At 30.2% G+C, this 17,187-nt stretch overlaps 1 pseudogene; it reads right to left on the bottom strand.

Annotated features, from left to right (window-relative positions):
* Positions 1 to 4,557: 4,557 nt before the first annotated feature.
* On the bottom strand, positions 4,558 to 12,176 carry LOC120219579 (annotated as a pseudogene).
* Between the last annotated feature and the right edge of the window lie 5,011 nt (positions 12,177 to 17,187).

Genomic DNA, 17,187 nt, shown 5'->3' with positions numbered 1-17,187 from the left:
ATATAAAGAAATTGAGAAAAATGTATAAATAAGTAGAGATACAGAAAAGGAAATTATCCCTTAAAATATTATAAAAAATTTAAAATGTGAACCATGATAAAAAAAAAGGTCTAATTACATTTTTGTCCTATAATGATAATGAAGCAGAATTTTCGATCGTTTTAATCCCTTATTAAATTTAAAAATTATTAGTAAAGGATTAATGATTCGATTAAAAAAAGAGAGGATGTTTCGAGGGATAAAAAACCCTAGAAGGATAAAAACATATGTTTCGAGGGATAAAAAATCAACTCTATAAAGATGTTTCAGTTTAATAATCTAGACGAGGATTTTGCGTTGAGAAAGATTAAATCTAACCTTCAAAGATGTATTTGTCTAGACAACCTAAACAAAATAGAACAACAACTCAACATGTTGCAACGTACTTGAATATTCACACTATAAAATAAGAAAAAATTAAATATTAAATAAATAAGAAAAAGTTTAAACATACTTTCTCACATGCGAATTCATTTTTTTGGCAGCAGTTAATACCATAACAAAATTTATATTATTCTTTTTATTTTTTTAATTGTTCAATTAGTGTAAAAAATTAAAAAGTTCAAAGATAACTTTTAACCATTAAATATTGAACGTTCATATCTTTGACATTTTTAATGCTCGAGCTCGGGACTTCAAAAAATAAAAAATTATTCATTTACCACCAAAGTTATTTAATTCGTGCATATTCTTCTATAATTTAATGGGAAAATGTGATTTTTTTGAGAGTCAAGTCATGATAATCATTTTATTTTTCTATAAGCATAGTAACCATTTTCTCTCTCCAGCTACATATGCCTCTTATTCCCACAAAAATGATTAATTCAGCGGGTTTCAATTATATTAAATTATATTAAAATAATTTATAATATGGCTGAGTATAGTAAAAGATGTAATTTTTTACATAATAGGCACAGGGTTTACAATTCTTGATGACCATCTTATTTTACAATAAGCATAAGTCAACCATTTTCTCTCTTCAGCTTACATATGCCTCTAATTCCTACAAAAATGATTAATTCAGTGTGATTCAATTATATTATATTATATTATATATATATTTATATTATATTATATTATATTATATTATATTATATTATATTATATTATATTATATTATATTATATTATATTATAGGTATGACATAATGTATTAAAAATGATCATTAATTATTAGGTTTAGATTTGGAATAGGTAAGATTGAAGACGCAGACTCGCATTATAGCCGCCCAATGCCGCATGTAGTCGGGCATTGATAGTCCAATTAACGTGAGGCAAATTTTTTTTTTTTTTATAAAAAACACTTTTTAAAAAATAAAATAAATTCTGAATTTTATTAAAATTAAAATATAATTTTATCATTAAATTGAACCGTTGTGATTATGGAATGAGATGTGGGAGTAATCTAAAAACTATTGACTAGACCGCCCCAATCCAATTCCAAAATCCTTTGGTGGACTTGGAATTTCAGTCTAAAATGGCATTCAAAAGGAAATTGCCTGGCCAGCAAACGGTCACCCCAAGTCATCTACTATTTGATTAATAATTTCAGTCCCCATTTTCTTTTTCATCTTTTCCTAGACTTATAGTACAATCTTTTGTTGGATTAAAATTTGAAATTGTATATACATATGTATAATGTACGATGTTATTATAAAATATGACATAAAATTAAATGATCAACTATTTTATAGGTGCTATAAGTATTAAAGTGTCATAGAAATAATAATGTAGATTCATAAGTTGTATTTATAATTTGACGAGAGATAAAATTTTAGATACTTAATAGACTAATCTAATATTCAGTCTACATAAAAAATAATGGTCCCTAATAAATATGTTAACTTGTATTATAATGGACTTTTACGGAAAGGACAAACCTATCTTCTTGGAGAATCACAATCATCTTTTAGGTGATCTCCGTCAATAAATTTAAATACGCTTTCACATATCTAATGTTATATTTTTATCTTGATGATCTAACATGATTAGATTTTGAGTTTTGATTTCATATTTATTATGATTTGGTTCTGACACATTTTTTAAGTATATGGAGATGAACAAAAGGGACAAAAAGAACATGGATATAAATTTATGCTCATTATATATGTTAATATTTTTATGAAGATATTTAAAGATTATATTCATATTTATATATATTTATATCAAATAATAGAAAATTAAATATAATACACATGTTTTATTTTTATATCTTTTTATTATCACATGATTTTTAATCAAATTAATGTTATGAGTTGATTAGATAATAAATTATTTAAAAATATATATTTAAATAATAATTAATATTATTTTATCTAATCATTTAAGCGGACTGAATCGGATGTAGCGTCTTGGACTGGCCGGTAATAATTCATTCTAATTCCGAGTGTTGGTCAAGCAGCCATTGCGTTGTGACGCTGCTATCAATTGTTGAATCAGTATGGTCTATGTTTCACTTTACAATTGTGCGTTCAATTTCTAAACACCCACAACATACCGCTACTGATGTTTTTCATTTTTTTTATTCATGTTTGAATAAAATAATTACGTAAGTAGCAAATTTGAGAGAGCAATTAATTAAAAAGCAAACATACGTGTGACTTTAACCAAGGATCAATTTAGAATGAGGTCATAATTTGTGGACTGCTATGGAATATTTAAAAAAAATATGAATCAATTTAGAATAAGTCATAGATTAAGGACCTCCTATGAAATTAACTCTTTATAATACTTCGATTTAGAGAAATTCAAAGACAAGGAAGCCTCTTAAATATTTTACTTTGTCATTTTATATCATTTGGTTATAAGGTTTACGGAAATTAGAGAATATTCAGTTTCAATTTTAAAATTTGACTGAAATTATATATAATACTTAAGTTTTACCCGACCATTTTAAAACTATTTATATATCATTTGGTTACACCAAATGTTTTCATATTTTTTATACTTGCATATTTAAAAATTATATATTTATTCAAAATTTTGAATTTCAGTTTTTCAATTATAATTTTAACAAATAAAAATTACTAATTTTATAGGTGGGGTTTTCCAAAATTTTCTATCATTAATAATAAACAACTTAAATTTAATTAAAAAATTACAAAATTAAATTGAATCACTTTAATTATGAATCTTAAATTGATTCATGAATTAATGTTTATCATTTTTTTAAGTTCGAGTGAATTGAATAACAATACTAAGGGGTCGTTTGTTTATTGTTGAATGGAACCATTCAGCGCTGAATATTGAACTGTTCAACATTTAGCGTGTTTGATTCTCACCTCTGAATGAAGACTATGCTGAATGAAACAGTAAAACACTGCTGAATGATTCAGCATTAAAGTACATTCTGAATCATTAAGCACCCGATATTTTACCATAATACATATTTTTTCACATGTTGTCTTATTAAAGAATCATATCTTATAATATAATAAATCATTATGAAGGTAAAAATGAAAATATTCATAATTCAGATTGTACATTCAGAACCATTATCAAACAGCATGTCACATTCAGAGCTAATTTATACAGAGCCTTTGAATCATTCAGGTCATTGAATCATTCAGCGCTTAATCATTTTATTTTATCAAACAGCCCCTAATTTTGTATGCAAGTAAATAGATCAACTCTTTTAAATATATCATTTGAAAATAATTAAAATATTATTTTACAACTAAATCAAGTACAAATTCTAAATCAATAAGAGATAATATTCCAATCGGGCTCCCAAAATACTGATGCAAATATTTTTTTCCTAAAAAAACCAAAACATTATAATGAATTGTATAATTTTTAAAAATGTATGTTAAATTCTATATAAAACCAAATTTTTAGATGTAAAATTATAGAGAAAAAGAGTTTAAACGTGTTGTGCATGTATAAAAAATCATAAAATGATCATTTATAAACAACATGTAAAATAGTATATTCCATTTGTCTCATTAAATATGTTCTTGATTGTTTTTTCTTTTGGTCATTTTTAACATTAACTTATTATTATTTAAAATTTATTATTGATAAAAATATAAAAAATATTTTTTTTAAAAAACCTTAAATCAAGTAATTTTTAAATACAAATTTTAAAAAATTTAATTATTTAAAATAATCGTGATCAAAATTTTTAATTTTTAATTTTTAAAAAGTTAATAAGAGAGGGACAAATAAAGTAACAAAATCTCTAAAAAATAATAATTTTTACTTGTAAATATAAAAATGAATTTGAATATTAAAATTTTATGAAATATATTGCAATTCGCATTGATAAATTTACTATACTATACAAATACATTAAAAATTAAAATCACAAAACGAATACAAAAATTCCCTTATGTATCCTTAAAACTACAACCTCCTTTAATAAATAAAAAGAAATAAATAACACAAACCAATTAATTATGCACGTATAAATATTGATTTGGACGTTCACCCGTTGGATTGAATTAAAGCAAGGTGTACTTTTGAGGTGAGATGCATGAACCCTGCAAAGCACCCACCCTCTTCATTTCTTCTATATGAACATACTTGTATTTTCCATTAACAAATAGCCAGCCAGAAATTGAATTAATAAAATTTTCATCTCCTTTAACTACATTTTTAGAAAATCCTATTTGTAAAAGAAATGATGGCTTCTTCCGTAAACATTAAATGACAGAAAATACTAATGGAAATATGAATATCAGAACAAATAAATCGTATAAAATCAGCTGTGGTCTGTCAAAACAATCACGATGGATCACTGCTGAGCTTCGGAACTATGGCAGACGATAGCTCTATATGAGAAACACGCACTGCACCAATTAGCCGCTCTGGCAGCTCATCCGTTGTATTTGCCTAAAGTGGGGAAAAGAAAAGGATTTTTTTATATATAAAAAAAAAAATTATGCAACCAATTTTAAGCCAACATAAAATTTGCTACAAGTAAATCACAAATGTGACTTCAATGCCCCCATCCAGCACTGTACAGTTAAATATTATGTGAAAACTATTATGAATCTACTCTTTGCCCCAAACATGTCATTAGTAATGAAAACAACCATTTATGCTGTTTCCTACTAAATCCGATTGCTTGTAAGTCAGTGTATCGTATAGTATAGCCTATCAATACAGGGTTATAGGGCAAGTTCTGTTTTAGAAGCGTACCTGTACGAGAAAAGCCATGTCAACTACCAATGACGTAATTACACCAATGACAAGCCCCAGAACTCCATTAGCTATGTCAATATCAACCTACATAGAGAAATGAACAGATAGACCCATATCAATAAAAAAGATCCTTACATAGTGCTACATTTAGGTTTTAAAGATACCATAAGGATCCTTACTTCTAAGTACTTGGGACACGGATGTAGTTGCAATCAACGGCTTTTCCCAACAAACAAGGGGTGCTCCCAACGCTTTGTCGCACAATCCATGAGCCCTGCAAGATTCAATGTGAACGATTCAAGAACAAGTTTTATAAGAGTCGAAGCAAATAATAAACAAAAAGAACAATGGAGGGACAATTAGAATGAAGACTGCTTCCAACTGTCTCAAACATGTTGATTTGAACTTTAATCCAAAAACAATAAAGAGAGATACCTTTGGCACTGATGGAATAAGCTTCAGCCTACTATTGCGGAATTCATCATCACCATCAAGAAATCGCTGCAAAAGGGAACCGGGTACTAGTTCCCTAGTTACAAAATAAAACACCATACTATAGTGTGTTGAGCCAGGAACCTGGAGCAAAAACAACATAATCCACTCAGCGTCCAGATCCATCAGTATTAATATAAAACACCTCCTGCATCATGATGACTTACTTGAACATTGAAGACCAAAGAGAAAAGCCCCTTTTGTGAAGCAATCTACAACCAGAAGCAACAAGGATCAGAGAACCGTAAATATACTCCACAAATGAATTAACTGATTTTCCACATCAACATAAAGAAAACTTAACCGTTGAAACTTGGTCAAGGCAGAACATGGTTCTTATAAGTATAATGTGATTCCCAACTTGATCCATTTTACGACATTAAGTTAGCATGATCACTGCAGTAACATAAAAGTGTTACCCTGATTTGAAGTTCTACTAACTCCATTGGTTCAAGTTAATCCTACTTCATTTCCAACCAAAAAAAGGCTTCCTGTTTAGCCTTGTACAAAATCCATCATAAAAAAACAGAGACCGAGAATAGAAAATGAAACAGAAATAACTTAATATACCAATGATACAGTAACAATAAGCTTCCTATGGAAATAAGATACAGCTTACTGAAGCAGAACAGTACAGAGGCAAACAACATAAAAGGTAAGTTCTCAGACTCACTTGCGCAGCACAGCCTTGACGCCTAACAACATGATCCATTCTTCTCATATCTTTAAACCAATCAACAGCAACAAGATCCATTAAATACTTCCCTGCAGGGATCTTCATTGCATATTGGGGGAAGTTGAAACAAACAAACACATAAGATACTGATTTGGATGTGCAAAGTGTATTAGAATAACAAAGCACAAGAATGAGAACCTTTGTTTTGTTGTAACCGAAATGCTGACTGCGGACTCTGAAATTGTTACCATTGGAGATTGTCCAACAGTTACGAGAATTATCACGATCATCACGTCGTAGATTACCAGAAAAGCACGACAAATCAATTTTCTGAATTGATTCTTCTTCCAGGGCTTCAATTCATAAAAATATTTTATATTTGATACGAGAAGTCAGTCCCACAAATTTATCTGATCCAATTACATAAAGAGTCCAATATAACATTTTTAGGACCCCACCTGTTCTCTTGACATCTTTGTCACTTTTAGATGGATATGCCTAGAAATTTTAAAGAAATAAGAAATCTCCAGTTAGGAATAATCAAGCAAAAAATATGCAAAGATAATGGTAATTTAAAACCTCTTGTTCTGTCTCAGGCATTTGTTCTTCATCGTCATCAGAGTATTCATCCATCAACACAGAGTTTCGGTTTGCAGCATTTATTTGATCAAGTGAAGGAGCAGGGGGAGCAGACAACTCATTTATCTTTTGAATCTTCTTTGAGGAAACTGAAGATGAGGCCATATTGACCATAACTGGGGGAGGAGGACCTCTCTCATCTGTTTGGGCAAACCATTCACGCAATCCTGTAATAAGGTAAAACAATGTTTAAAAAATGTAATGAATAGAGCCAGGATAAAACATGAAAGGAATGGCGTTTTCTTAACATCCCCTCACACCATTAATTTTATTTCTTCAACCTGTTTATTTGGACAAGACTCACCGGCAACACTATTTAACATCTGAAGAAGACAATGTTGCTGAAATGATGAAATACAACCCACGCCCCATCCTTTTAAATCAATGTGCGTGAGATGCTGCACCTGTGTTCTAGGCTTTCCATTCCGTGATTTCATAGGGGAAATGTTGAACCCTCCACCTGAGGAAATTATATACTACAAATTAAGTACTAGTCTTTCAAGTCTCAACATCACCAAGGGATTCACATAAGCTTACTCTCAACATGAGCCCGCACATATCCTGGTTGTGGGCCACAATTCTCATGCTCCCTAGAACGAAATAATACAACTGCACCATAACGGAAACAAGAGAAAAGGGGAAATATCTGAATCTAGAAAATAAATATATAGTTCTACATAGGTAAATCTGCAAAGACTTACCATAACTGCCATCATCATTTCGACGCCAGTAACGCACATAGCATAGGTCACGAGGCCATACAAACCTGCAAAAATATGGAGTCATACATTTTAAAATTTCCCATACTTAAATGAACAAAGAAGAAACGAGATTTCATTTGAAAATCAATGCACAATTTTAGAAATGCTCTACAAGGTTGCAAAAATAATGCACAATGAAGAGAACAAAGTGTTTTAATTAAAGCTTAACAATAAGTAGGCCCGTACAAGTAAGTTCATACAAAGGTTTATATGAAGAAATTTTAGCAGGCAATACCACCAACTTCTCATCAATCTTTTCTAAAGCTATTCTAAATTACAAGCCAATACTTCAGTCAATAAGATATCAAAGCTAGAAAAAAAAAACAACCAAATGCAGAGGTTCAATTCCTCATTTCTCGTAAATGCACCTACAAATAATCATTTCTCCCCATCTCTGGACCTTTTCTATTGTTTCTGTTACAATCGCTCAATGCCCCCCTCCCCGACTTTTATTCATTCAGCGAAGTTTTATCTTTTCTCATTCCCTCTTTTGGTGCTTACTGCTTACCAACATGCATCCAGCATACTTAGCTTAACCCGTCATCTTTTCAGAATTTTCTAAATGCTTTGGCAGATAAAATATAGTGTCCACAACCAAAGCTTGCATAAAAAGACAAACGTGATAAAAGGGGGTTCAGAATTTCTGATTTGTGTTTTCCTAAGAATTTTGGCTCCCAAAACAGAAATATGATGGTACTTCTTCAAAAGATAAATAATTACTAAATGAAAACAGAAATTTAAATTGGAGAGAACATATTACACAGGGAACCAGTCCAACTGAAGCCTGTGATAAAGTATAGCTGTATGCCCATCTACCTCTTCAACTAAACTACCATACTGAAAGCTACAATCCCACCTGCAGAAGGTAAATAATATAAATAAGCAATATGGAAAGTTCCCAAAGTATCACAAGCAAAAAAACTTTTGAACAGTCTCACAAATTCAGTGGATTGACGGGGTACACATCTGTCTCATGCATAGAGAAAATTAAATGGTATATATTTTAACAGTTAAAATATGAAACCTACTCAAATCGAGTCCCGTCCATGCTCATTATAAGACCAAATATTTCTTCACAAGTAGCTTCCACAACACCTACAGCCTTCATTGCTCTACTACAGCTCCTTGGCTACATAAAGAAAATATAAACCATAATTATCACCCAAAAGATATTGAGGCCCTGAGAAAATAAATAAATAAATAAATAAATAGAAGGCATAGAGCAAGAAATGAAACAGCTCCATACAAGATAATCAACTTCAAGAAGCTCTTCAAAAATGCGAAGTCCTGTCATATCAAGTAAAAGGTTCGAGTTCATAATGATCCATTGACGCGACTGAACATTGTGATAACTGAAAACCTACTTGGGTTGAACTTTAAAGCCAATAAAATGGAATGTTAAATTTAAAGATGACCATTTTGAAATTGAAGGAGGCGCCAATGTTTCCTAGAAAATGATTGGTTGTTGGCATTTTGATTTGATAATTCTGAGTCAAACTCCTGTGTCCAGTCAAATATTGCATCTGGGGGACCTGACATTTTGTTTAAATGTTGTGTTTCTGATCACTGCACTAAATAATGTGGAAAAGATGTGAAAAGGAAATCAAATGAGAACCATTTCCAATTGTCGTTCTCCTGAGAAAATCTGGAGGAGCATCATCTTCATCCTCTTGGGCACTAAACCTGAAGAAAATATTAAGAAATAAAGTTTGGCTAAAGATCACAAATCACTTGTCTTATCATTTACCAAACTAGGGAATATGCCAACAAAAAATATGAAACAAGGTGATTCAATTCATTTTAATTTTACAACCAGTTGTATAGAGCTACATCAAATGAACTGGGCTTTATTCAGATTGTCAGTAAAGAGGCAGTTCAATCATGCATTAAACCAGCATTAATGCAAGGATGATGAACTACTTGATATTCATCTATGATCAGCAAAGTAGTCCCACAAGAGTCAAGACCTGAGCTGACATTGAAATTAGCAAAACATATTCAACTGTTCCAACCATGAAATATTTATAGAATTCATCCATTAATGTATTTTAAAAGTTATAACACCGGGGAAGATGCAAGACATGTAAGAAATCATACAAAACATAACACACAATTAATGATTCTTCCTTCGCCCACTCATTTATGACAATAACTCTCTACCCATGAGGATTTGATGATCCAAAGAGTTCAAGGAGTCCAAGTACCTTGAAAGCCCAGAGCCCCACACCCACCAGACTCACCACAAAAACAACATTCTCTTTTATTAACACACATAGCCAACAGCAAATAGAAATCTGATGGTAAATTGGCACTTACTGACTTTCGTGATCAGATGAAGAAGCAGTCCTCCCATTATCCATCCCAGATTTATATTCAAAAGAAACATATTTATTGCCATTTTCAACTTGTGACTCTTGATGCTGGACATGAAAATAATATAACTAGACAATTGAAACAATCTGGGTAACAGATTAACATATAAAAACAATATACTCAATTCATGAAGAAAATATAAAAGTATGATCCTAACTTCAAAATGCAAATTTGAAACAGGGAAAGAAAGCAAGAATTAAGCTACAAACTCGGAGATGCACCTGATCAATTACAGACTCTATTTTTTCCTTCCACATCAGGGCCTCCTGTATGTTGAATGCTGCCATCTAGAAAGACGTATGAAGACATGAATTTATTTCAGGTTCCTAAAGTTCAAAAGCATAAGATTTTGCAACTGGATGTAAAAAAACATAGGGATCAAAGAGGCCACATAGTAAATCTCAAAAAAGTGTCACTTATGCTTTCACAATGACAGAAACATGGTGCCATTTAAACATATATCACTCTACCTTCGTCATATATAGTTTTCAGTTCCATTTAACAACAAATTCGTTCATAAAAAGAGGCTAACTCAATTTAGGATGTACCAAACCATCAAGAGCAAACAAAGGGGAACCCAAGTATATGTCTACATATTAAAGCCAAGTGCATTATCAATCTATGCTAATGTGACCGAAGTCCTTCAGCATATGACCTCCAAAACCACTGTTCATTTGTCAAAGTACATGATAAAGTAATTTGGTGATAGCAAAGTAGCAACGGGGGTTAATTCCTTGGGACTCCCCTCCCAGTGGCAGGTAAGAACCTAAGAGAGAGAAAAAGAAGAAGCCAAAAGCCTGTTTGATTTCTCCAAATTGAATAACCAACAATGCTATACGAGGTTATTAAGCATCAAAGAATACACATTCATTTGCTATTTTCTATAAATTAAAATAAGAACAAACCGTTATTCTGTGGGACTTCTCTTTCTTATTGTAAACAGATAAAACATAAACCATCTGCAAAAACATAAACCAAGAGAAAGTCAAAATGAAGACTAAATGAGGTTCTATCAGAAGGAATGCATTTCACCATTACCAGAATATAACTCCTAATGGAGCATAATAGTGGTCAATAGCCAAGCATGAGTCTCTTGACAGAAGAGAGTGAGGTGGGGGAAGATAGAAATAAAATATACTAAGCAAATAAACATTACAGTTGGTCAATAAGGTGACTACTAAATCACTAGAAGAAAACAATATAAAATATAGTAATTATTGGCATAAGAATGCTGATTGTTTTTGGCCAGGAAAAAAATAATCCTGGTTATTTCTGATTTGATTATATGCTTATGTTTACACATATGTTCACATACATCTATGTAAAGACGATATAGGACATTCTCAGCTCATGGCTACTGACAGCAACATTTTTCACGGTCATTACCATTAAAAAAACGGCGGGTTAAAATAGAATACAAGCAAACACACACACAAACAAATGAAGAGACAACTCACGTGTCCATGGTGAGTCTTCAAGCCTCGATCCTCCACTCTACAGTTTCCGTCTATCAACATGGTCTTTATTGGAACCTGATTTTGAAAACACGAGAATTCTTAATCGTTAACGACATTGCACAAAAGAGAATAGTCAAAAGAAACCCAAAGATTCTTCCAAAAAGGAAAATAGAAATTAATCGGTTCACTTTTCATAAACAGCAAGAATTCAAAGATATCAGACACCTTTTCAATAAGATGCTCCTGCTTTTGCTAAAAACACAGCATCATTAAAAATACAAGTTTAATTACTGAAAATAATATTAAACAAAACTGAATTTCTCTTAATTTAATATTTTAAAAGCAACTTTTCTCTCTACTGAACCCAAAAGCAAATACTATAAAACACTGCAATATTCTAAGAAGCTAAAAAATGGCTAAGCAAAACGAAGAAGTCCAAAACAAAATAGTTGAAGACCTGATTATCCTGTGGCTTTCTCTTGTAGTAAGCCAGAAGCCGATTTTCGAGCACGAAATACCGCATGTGTATGAAGGAACGGCCGATCTTCCTTCGTCCATATCTCACCATCCATCCTTCGTACACCACCTTTGGCATTCTTGTCCTTTCGACAACAGCCGAAATTCCAACTTAGTATGCAAAATCGGAAGCTTAGATCCTAATCTTTGCTTACGCAAGATCAGATCCGCCTAAGTCATTTGATCTCTAACCTTCAGTCACTTTATCTTTGAAATTGGGAAGAATCAGAGATGCTAAATTCTCATTTCAAAAACAGTTTTCTTAATTCAACATTGCGGAGAACACGGGAATCACAGAAGAGAATTTTGATTGTGTATACTACGATAAAGAGATAAGAAATAACAAAGCGGCAATAAGAAAACAAGTAAACTTAAGAGGAGGGAAAAGCGAGAGAGAGAGAGAGAGAGAGAGAGAGAGAGAGAGAGACAAGTGCAAACGGGATCGATTACAGTGCACAACTAATTAGATTTTAAAAAATTAAATATTTTTTTTAAAAAAAATTGATGTTGTGATAATAAAAAGGAAAAAAAATAATTGATATTATTGTAGTGTTATTATTGTTTATAAGATAGTAATTGTTTATAATTTTTCTTAATTAATTGACAATGTAAGTATATTCTATAAATATAATTGTACAAATTTAAATTTTCTTTAAAAAATATTTATATTGCATGATATTTTATTGGGATAATTAGGCATTATTTTTCATAATTTGCAATGGATTTGGTAATATTCAGGTACAAATAGTTACGGTACGCTTGAATCTATATTAAAACAAAAATAAAACTTAAAAACAGCAGGACTTGGACTTTTTCTTGTCGGGGGTCGATACATTGGTTGTTTCACGGTGTTCTTCGAGGATGTATGGTCGTTCTTCTTATTCAGATGATTTAGGGAAGAGGATGCATAACAACTGCTTGTTCGAAATATGAGACATATTATGATGTCATATCATGAAAAAAAATTGCCAAGGCAATTTTGATTGAAAACTACTAGATTTGAGGACTAGTGTTGAACCAACTTTCAGAATAATTTTGATATCTTACTAAATTATATTGTGTCTCTTCAATTTTAAGGAACCCAGGAAACAGTAGATTATTTAATTGATTTTCTTTCATTAAAAAAATACTAAAGGTACCCATATGGATCCAGTATAGTAATAAATTGTCACGGGGCTGAGGATTGAATTATGGGACAAAGATATTTCTTGTTAATAATTGTCGTGGTAAGTTGTTATATTCATTGTTTGAGGATAAGTAATAGTTTAAGTTTGGAGTTGTAATAACTCGATAAAAGAGATATAATTTATATCTCTTTATAGAGATTATTGTTTGAATTTAAGTCCATTTAGTTGCATAATTACAATTTTTTTTCCTGCATATGTTCAAAGTTTATGCTTCTCGTATTGTTTTTATGATTTTAGTGGGAATAAGTGGTGGTGTTGTGTCTTTCTTATTTTTAGGATGAATGTAGGCTGAAGGAAAGAGACTTCAAGGGAGGAAAAGAGAATCTGCTAGTTGATAGCCATGACTTATCATTCCGGCCGCCTTTGGTGTGACCCAAGAATCTCTCTTGACTTGTTGGAGATTTGAATCGGAGATAAGGCAGAATGATCGAACAGGAGATAAAAAAGAACTTTTGAATTTTGAATTATCTCCTTAAATAGACAGAGACACAAATCATTAGGGATCAAACCAGAAATTATAATTCCATATTTTTCCCATCATTTTCATCATAGGTTAAACTCTAGCTTCCTCTCAAGTTTACGTCGTTGTCCCTTTTTATTTTTTTCATCTTTGTTGACATAATTCTACCGTAGCACAAATCTTTTTAGTTTCAGATAATTTTAACTTTGTGGCACGTTTTTACAATTTTTATGATATATTTTTCTCTGGTTTTATAGTTAGGGATGGACATGGGGTGGTTCGGGTCAAGTTTTTGGCCTCCTCGATCTCGACCTGAAAACATATTTCTTATGCTGGCGCAGCCTTGAATCCACCCCGGTTTTTAGATTAAAACTTCGGTCCGATCCGATTCAAATATATTAATATTTTAAACTAATTAAAATAATATATTTTATAATAATTTTTATATTTTGAATAATTAATATTTTAATAATATAAATTAAAATTATGAAAATATTAAATATATTTTATATAAAAAATATAAATTAACCAGGTTTGGTCGGGTTAGTAATTTTTCACCTTAAACCCTGCCCCGCCCTGAGTCCTGAATTTTCAAAAAAAAAAAACTCTACCCCTATAGGGTCGAATCGAGATCCATCGGATTCGGTTATTTTGACCATCCCTATTTATGGCATTTTTTCCCGTCTTTTGGAACATATTTGGTCTTCTTTATATGATCTCAAGTGACTAATTTTTTATGTTAATGATTATAAAAAAATATTCTAATTATATGTATATTTTACGTTTATAATTATAAATCTTTATTATATAATTTTAGATATTTTTGTTTTTACTTTTTCAATTAAATTAACCGTTTTAATTTACATAAAAAAAAATCTATGAAAATCTAAGGCGTTGCGTACAACCCTTTGTCCCCAACGAGTTCTCTTTGGTGGCATGATTCAAGCAATGAAATACGCACAATCGACGGAAGAAATCAACAATGATAATGTTTCAATAAACCAACCATTTCCAACAACAAAATTCAACCAACCAAAGAGCACACTTCTTCAAATAAATATTTTTTTATAGAACTAAAAAGATAATGGAATTAGGTTACCCAAATGGAGAAAACTTCTCACTAGAATCTTTAATAGCACCTTGGAAGATTTTCTTCTTAAAGAAAAAAATTCTTATAAATAATAACATATTTAAAAATATTTTTCAAGATAAACACGTAAATATTAACTGTATCAAACTTTGTTGAATATACATAAACGAAGTTTAAGAATATTTCAAAAAGCCGTCAACTTGATCTACATGCCCTCATGCATCCATCATAAGCTTGCTGCAAGCCGACCACACATCATCCATAATTTGGTAAATTACATAATCGATTAAATACCTATTTAAATACTAGACTATAGAATCAATTATATTTTGATTACTCTACGTTTCAATTAGATCACTAATATTTTATTTTAGGGTCAATCAGTCAAGCCATTAATTGTTGAAAACTAACGGATATGGTAACATGACCTGATATAATAATTGTTTTAGTATCCAAAACTTATACATTTTATTGACTAGTCATAATTTAAAATAATTTAATAAATTTAACTCATTATACGTACATATTCAATTAATTTAGTCTTCCTTTATTCCTCTCAAATCTTAGGTGGTGTTTGTTTTTACAGAGGTAAAAGGTCTGTAGTTTGCGGGCCACGTCTGCAGGCATCTGCAGCATAAGAGGTGGACCAAAAGTCTGCAGTCTGCAAGAAAGAAGACAAGAAGACTGTTTGTTTTTTAACGTCTGCAGACTGCTAAAATGAACTGAAATTTAAATAAACTGATTTTTTAAACTAAAAAGAGTTTTGTAATATTGAAATTTAAATAATTTTAGTTTTACAATACTGAAATTTAAATAATCCATACAACTACAATAATAAATTATTTAAAATAAATCAATCCATATTTTAAAATAAATCAATCCATACTAATAAATTATTTAAAATAAATCAATCTATACAACTACAATAATAAATCAATCTATGTTTTAAAATAAATCAATCCATACTAATAAATTATTTAAAACAAATCAATCCATATTTTAAAATAAATCAATTCATAGTAATAAATTATTTAAAATAAATCAATCCATACAACTACAATAATAAATCAATCCATATTTTAAAATAAATCAATCCATAGTAATAAATTATTTAAAATAAATCAATCCATATTTTAAAATAAATCAATCCATACTAATAAATTATTTAAAATAAATTATTTAAAAATAAATAACCTTATTAAATTATTTAAAATTATTTTAATAAATAACCATATTTTATAATTATTCTTAAAGAGGTTTGAAGACCTTTAAATACATAAAACCATGTCTGCACCAAGAAGAGCTCGCGCAGACGTTAGAAGAGCTCGCGCAGACGTTAGAAGAGCTTCCGTTTTCTAAAAAACAAACGGTCTGCGAAGCCTAATGTCTGCGCGTGGTCTGCACGACGCAGACATAAGAGGTTTAAAGAGGTTGAACAGTGAAAACAAACACAGGCTTAACCCTCCGTGGTTAAGAATCCTATTAATTTAGTTTACAAACACATAGAATACAATACAATAATTTAGGTACTAAAAAGTTAAATAATTATAAAATCTTATAATTTACTTAAAATGTCTCATAATTTGGTAGTAAAAATAAAATATGTAATATACTAATTATATATCAAAGAAAATTTAATAAAGTTACATATAAATATCGATATGATCTGAACAGTCAGAATTATATGAAAAAAATATAAATATGTGAATAAATTAAAAAAAAATTATTGTGATATGAAAATGTAAACAGAAAACAAAATATTAAGTAAAAAATATGAACGAAGCATTCAACATAATAAACATACATAATATATTAAAATAATTGAGCAATATAAACATTCAACAGAATAAAACAACATAATATGTAGACAATACATTGGTAACACCAAATAGAGCAAGTACTCCAAGATCCAATAAACTTTTAACATTATAATCTAACGAGACAGTTCAAATAATAAAAATAACGAGTCACAACATGACATGTTTACAAATTTCAGAGTGTCTTTCGGATATATACATAAATAGATACTAACCAAATATAAAATATACTTTATATAGTCTTAATATAAAAAAATTGTCTAAATTACACTTCTTTTCCTATTTAGGTGTTTTTTTTCTTTTCAAAGTAGACGTCTAACATTATTGTTTTAAGTGATTAGTCCCTCACAATTGTTAAAAAATATGTTATTTTAACACGTGTTGTGTTTATATTTTTTTTTGAAAATTTTTATTTAAAAAACTTAATTTAAAAAAATGGAAATTTTAAAATCTCTAATTCTAATCTCCTTTACTCTCACTACTGACCATCTCTGGAGATACATCCGTCGCTAGTCATCCATTGACTGGCCAGCACC

This window comes from Hibiscus syriacus, unplaced genomic scaffold (genome assembly GCF_006381635.1).
Source record: "Hibiscus syriacus cultivar Baekdansim isolate YM2019G1 unplaced genomic scaffold, ASM638163v2 tig00110206_pilon, whole genome shotgun sequence".
In the NCBI taxonomy this organism is placed as follows: domain Eukaryota; kingdom Viridiplantae; phylum Streptophyta; class Magnoliopsida; order Malvales; family Malvaceae; genus Hibiscus; species Hibiscus syriacus.
This window is presented reverse-complemented; position numbering and strand designations above follow the sequence as displayed.